Raw genomic sequence first — 6,518 nt, forward strand, 5'->3', positions numbered from 1 at the left:
CAGACCTTTTTAGTCCTGGGAGCTAAAAGACTCCCTCGGCCCGTCTGTTTCCACCATGGTCTAAAGACCCATGAAGAAGTATGTCAGTACATAGAACTTTTAGTCCCAAGATAACTAATTCTCTTATTGACTGCGTCTTCACCACGGTGTAAAGACCCATAGAGATTCGGCGAATTAGTCTGCTGACATATGAAAACGTGATGGCTGATACAACAACGACTCAGCATGAAATAAAATGCTGAATAACCGACCAGTCCAAAATATTCATTGCTGTGAGCCAAACCCCAAAATTTCCTGTACTTTTGAAAAGCACTGCCCCGTGAGCAGGTATTTTTTTGGGGATAAAATATTGCCCCCGAAAGGTCTTATTTTAGACTTTGGTCCTTGTGGTTGGAAACAGGTTTATGCAAAGGTTCCTGGGGAAAGTTCCTGCAGTGAAAATGTGGCTATAAACCTCAGACAACATATACATTATTTTCCCCTCAAAGGCATCTTGATAGTTAAGGTAGTGAGTAGACTGTTGGTCACACATTTAATGCATGTTCCTGTGCAGGTTATGATCTTTGTGACTGCATGTTGAATGCGTCTCTCGCTCGTAATGAGCCAAGGGTTTGCAGTTATAATAGCATGACTAGGACTGTATCACTTAATACTGTTGTATATAATGTATATGTGTGTGCATGCAGCAAACATCCCAAACAGACACATACAACACATTTACAAGCTGTGTTTGCAGTTTTAATGGAGATACATTGTTTGATTGTGGATGTACAGTTACAGGACTGGCAGTAGAAATTTAGCCAGAACAATTGGTTCCACCATTGTCATCAGCAGGAGGTCGTTCATCTTTTCTTTTTTCTTCCACCCCTTTTTCTTTCTACAAAGGTCATGCTGCTGTGTTGGCTTTGTCCCGCTGGCAGGCCTGCCATGCACTGTGGATAATGTGAGTTGGTTAAATGTTTTTTGCTTTTTTTTTGATGCTCTAATCATTCAGTGCTCCCCACATGCTATCTGTGTGTGTGTGTTTGTGTTTTATGTGTGTGTATGCGTAGCTGGATGTTTTGTCAGAGGTCCAGGAGCTCTGTCTTTGCACCATAATTACTGCCATGCCCTGCTATGCTTTTTCTATGAAGGGTTATAATCACTTGTCGTATGTGAAACAATCACATCACTTTTCAGATTTTCAACTTTCCCCTAAATCCTACTGTACGGTTGTCCCTCTTCTTTGTTTTATCCATTCACATCACTGAGATCAACACATTCGCCTACCTGTTTCTGTCCCATCTGGATCGCACGGCTTCATGTGGTTACCCACTCCTTCCACAGATGTCTTTTTCCCGTCTTAACTGCCAATAATGTCGATTCCCCTGTCAGTCCTACTACCTCCCTCCTCCACATCCTCTTTATTTTCTCTCCACTGCTTCACTTAAGAGAATCAACTGACTTCTTTATGATCTGTTTCAAATATAGATCTGTAACTGCCGTTATTGGCACACGCCTCAACCACAGACCCCTCATCTCTCCTTTGCCATCTCCAACCATCCTACCAATCATGCCTCAGACTCCAGAAGTGGTTTTACAGTCAAATCTTCACCTCCCCCACCCTGCACGTCCACTGCATGTGTCTCCTGCCCCTTTCTATATACATTCAGACACACAAACGCAGCCTCAGCCAAATGCTATTATCTTAATTTAGTTGCTTAAATGTCTTCTGAAGTGCTATTACACTACCAAGCCCTACATTTTAAAGTTTGATTTTAAATCCTTAATTACATTCTGATACCCTCTACGGACCTTTCCTTATTTGTGTGCCTGCATGTCATTCATTCGACAATTTGGACATTAGACTGGTTTTCTAACCTTGGCTTTTTGAGGTGGGTACAGTTAGGGGTGATTTGTATTATTCAAGCCCTGAACCTTTTCCTCTAACTCTACCCCTTACAGATATATGATCAGTAAATGATGTTGTTCTACTTGTCTGAAAACTTCAAGCTCAAAATTCAGAGTTGGATTTAAACAGGGATCATTGATTTCAACCTAGGTGTGCCCTGGACCTTTCTCTCATCTTCATTGTCTACGTAGTTCATAACAACCTGTTTAGAGGCCATTAAGTTTTTAGTTTTCTTTCTCAGCACCTCACATTTCCTAAAGTCAGAATGTTTTAGCTGATTTTGCTCCTCCTTCCTCGTTTTTCTTTTTTCTCTTACCTTGAAAATGAATTATTTAAAGCTACAAGGAACTTTTTTTATTTGTTGTGGAGAACCCTGTGGAAAAAAAAACTGTTTCACCCAAATTACCACAAAATATAACATCAAAAATAAAATGAATAAATAAAAAAATCTTGCTTCTTTTTGACTGGCTAATGTAGGAGAATCAGACCTAGTGGCAGGCATCTGGAATAACTATATAGAAACAGACTTCATGGAGGTCATATAAAGGCATCAGCATTAAATTGAGACTTTCATTATCAGAAACCCCTGGTAGTAGCTTTAATTAAGTACTTCATTTTTATTTTATTTACTTTTATTTTATCTAGGCTCATATAGAGACTTTTGTAGGCTGTTTTCCCACACAAAAAAGAGCTATCATTACCAAGATTAGGACCTGTTCCAGAGCAATTTCATGACTCACAAGTCCTTATACAGTCCCTTAACCTAAACTGAATTGTAACCCCAACCCTTACACCAAGTCCAGCCCTTTAAACTTGTAGGGTACAGCATTTTGGCCACATGAAGCTGGTCGGATTCCACAAGCTTAGTGGGCTCCCAGTTTTTGGACCCCACGAATGCAGTCTAACAAGCCATGAAAAGAATGTTTGTCTGAAAAATGAGTTTCAATGGCAACTTTTGAATAACATAATTATTTAAAACTATTGACACTTTAAATAGCTGAATCCTGCACCTAAATAGATAAAGTATCTGAAAGGATTTGTGTCTAATAAGTGGATTCAGTATTAGATTATGTTTAAATGAAATACAATCAAATCCTACAACAAGTTAATTGATACAGTCACTGTATTGCAGCCTTTTTGATTGCCAGGGACAGATAAAAATCTAAATTTAGTGCTAGTGGTAGCTTTTATGGGTGATATGAAGTAAATATTAAATTACTATTGTGGCCAAAATGATTACACTATTGGCATTATCTCCACAATTCTGTATTACTAAAATAACACAAGTCCTTGTTTTTTTTCCATTGAAACATGCTCCCTGTCATGACCATAGGCTGTTATTTTCTATGAACACAGTGAGTTATATTGATTATTATCCCCTCCGTACTTAGGAGAACCAAGCTGAAGGTTGTTGTGTGCTGGAGCCTCCCCACTGAGACCACAACGATTACAATTTAGTGAGTGAAAGCTATGAATGTCATTTGTGCAGAGCAGCATTCCTGTCTTTAGCCACGTCGGCTGCTGGTGAGCCGGAGTCTTAAAGAATGGCAACCCCCCCCGCCCCCCCATGTCTTTACAGTGGCAGAGGAAAGGTCACTGTGACAATCAATACTCTGCTTTTCGTTTGCCTGGTTCTGCTTCAGTGCGTCAGACTAATCAGCCCGCCGCCTGGATTGGAGGAGACGTCATGACCTGATAATCAGCGAGGAATGGAAAGAAGAAGGCTTGACTAACAGTGATATATGGGCCACATTCAGTGTCTGTACTTTAAAGGGATTACAGTGAGCATTACTGATCCTTCTGACACTGTTATTGTCGTCACTAACCTTGTCATGATTTCTTCGTAGTCATCATCTTCTTCACAAGCAAAGACTCCAGATTCTTCTTTCTTTTGGTCTCCAGGCTCATTTATCTGCTCTCAATTTTCCTTGTGAAGGTTTTATTGTCTCTTTGGGTACATTAACGGCAACGTGTGTCTTAAGTGGGCTCACACTAATTGCATTTGGTTGGGGCGTGCTCTTAAACACACACAGACACAAGCACACAAACTGACTAACAGAGGTATCTCTGGTCAAATCAGAAGCTCTCTTGTTTTACTCTAACATTATAGCAACCACAGAGCCAGTAAACCTTTGGTTTAGCCACACTGGCAAACAGTAACCGGGCCTGCTGTGGAGTGATGTGTGAGCACACAGTAACATCTGTATTTATCAGATTTTCACTGACCCAACCCAAGCCGCTGTTCTCTGCAATGAGCTCATTTTTTACAGTCTGCAGTTGGCTACGTTTGGTTTTCCCGGGTCTATTAATAGGCATTTTCTTTTCAGTTTGCATTAGCAGTGTTTCCTCAGCACTCACGAGCATCAGGTTTCTGATTTCGGCCTTGGAGTGGAAATTACCCACAGAAAAGCTAAAAATCAGTATAAACAGCTCAGGGTATATCAAGCTTTATCTTACTGATATCCTGAAACTCATTTGCCCAGTCTCTGGACATGTAAATAAATGGATAAAATCAAAAACAGCAAGGTGAGTCTGGTGTTTTTTTAATATATATATTTTGGTACTGTCAACAAATCCCATGAAAAGACCAAAACCAATTAGGGTTGAGCTGATGGACGATGTCATCGTCACCATCACCATTGGCTGATGGTAGTTTAGCCCTTGGCAGCAAAAGCCAAGTTTTCAGGGCTTCCAGCCCACAAATATATGAATAACTGATATTTTCTGTCCAGTGGACATTGTTTACAGTCCAATTAACACCTTCGGATGTGAGAATGGAGTAATGGAGTTCTATAAACAGATATCTGTATATCAAACAAACAAACAACAACAACAACAACAAAAAACAATAAAAGGCTAAATCATCTTGAGCCAATAGCTGATGGGGTCCAAGATTGAATTTTGGCTTCCCCCCCCACTGCTCACCTGCATGCAACCAAACACTGCTCAAACGTGGTTGGTCAGTACTACTCAGAGTACAAACAGAGGGAAAAACAGAACACTTCTGATACCAAATTCTTATCCCTTTCCTGCATATTCTGCATCCATATGCAGATTTTTGTTTATAGAGATTAAGCAAAAGTAAATTTTTGATTTGGTGCTCTAATTAGTATTTCTTGCAGCGGGATGCATGTCTATGTCGGACTGACTCATAATAAACTAAAATGGCTGTGTTTATGACAATGAAGCAATGCAACTCGTGACTCATCAATGTGTTTTTAATATTTTTTGGACAACAATTGAGCTTGGTACAGATGAAAAAACTATACCAGGGTTACTTGCTGTAAGGGATCAGTTCATTGTTCATGTTGTTCTGTTTTTTTTTTTTTTTTTTTAATGTGATTTGTTGACAGTGAGACAAACAACTTAAAGGAGCAGTGTGTAAGATTTAGTGGCATCCAGCAGTGATCTTAAAATTGCAACCAACTTATTCTGAGGCAACAAAAACACAATTCTTATTCTTATTCTCTTTCTACCATATTCTGCCAATAGATCCCCCTAAATCTTGGACCCTGGACCTTTAAGGCCCCCCTGTATTTCACAAGTAGCATATTAAGTGCATTCATGAGCTCTGCATTGACCATAAAAAACTCAGCTTTGTGTCAAAAGTTCCCCCAACCAGCAATCCCTGGCTGGAACCCCCCTGTCACTGACCCCTTAAATATTATTGTTTTGCTTTCATTTGTCTGAATTAGCAAATCCCTCGATGTTCAACAATGGAGTCAAATGATACATCTGGACTAGGCTTTAATGAAGGCAGTTATTTGATATAGATTTGTATTCAAGCCAGTGCCCTGAATCCAAACATGAGCACGGAAGTCTCCATCACGTTTGGTACAGCGGCAGATGATGAAGGTCGGGGTCAGGATGAAGGGGATACAGAGTTATTATGGTGAATTTATTGTCCATGCAGCCCCAAGGGCTTCCTCGGCATCTCTTCTCTTTCTCTCCCACTACCAAATATTTCTTGGAGAGAAAACTTGCAGCCAGAGTCAGACTACTGCAATGTCCTTGAGCTTTTCTTTGTTCTGACTGTCATCTCCAGTGGAGAGGGGACTGAGACGCAAACCTCCTGGAGTGTGTAGAGCCTTGTAAGCAGAGGCATGTGCAGAAGCAGAGCCTCTTCCTACCAGCAGGGAAAGTCTCAGGACACACAGAGTATCCTGAGGGCTGTGTTACCCTTATCTTCTTTTCAGAGGTCTCTTACCCCAGCTGTTTAGACTTATTTGTGTCTACTGGAACACTGCTGAACATCTGTCCCATCTCTGTCAGTGATTGATGTAAGCCATGTGACTGATATCAGCAATACATAAACACATATGTAACACCAACATATGCATTTGCAATATGGAGAACACATCTGCACATACACATGACTGAGACAACCAGACATGTGCACATGATGGCTTTATTAGCTGTCAGTTCCACAATTCAAGCTCTTATTTTTGGCACATTTGCAATCTTTTGAGACTCATTCTCAGGAAATCTGTATGTATCTGTATTAATATGTTGTGTGCACGCTAAAATGCAGCTCTCTGTGCATTGAAACTGAGTAAAAATGTTATGCCAATGCAAGATGTATTTGGATTTTATATATGCCTGGTGAAAACCAGAGTTGTTGTGGTTG

This window comes from Lutjanus erythropterus, chromosome 11 (genome assembly GCF_056507025.1).
Source record: "Lutjanus erythropterus isolate fLutEry1 chromosome 11, fLutEry1.hap2, whole genome shotgun sequence".
Lineage (NCBI taxonomy): Eukaryota > Metazoa > Chordata > Actinopteri > Lutjaniformes > Lutjanidae > Lutjanus > Lutjanus erythropterus.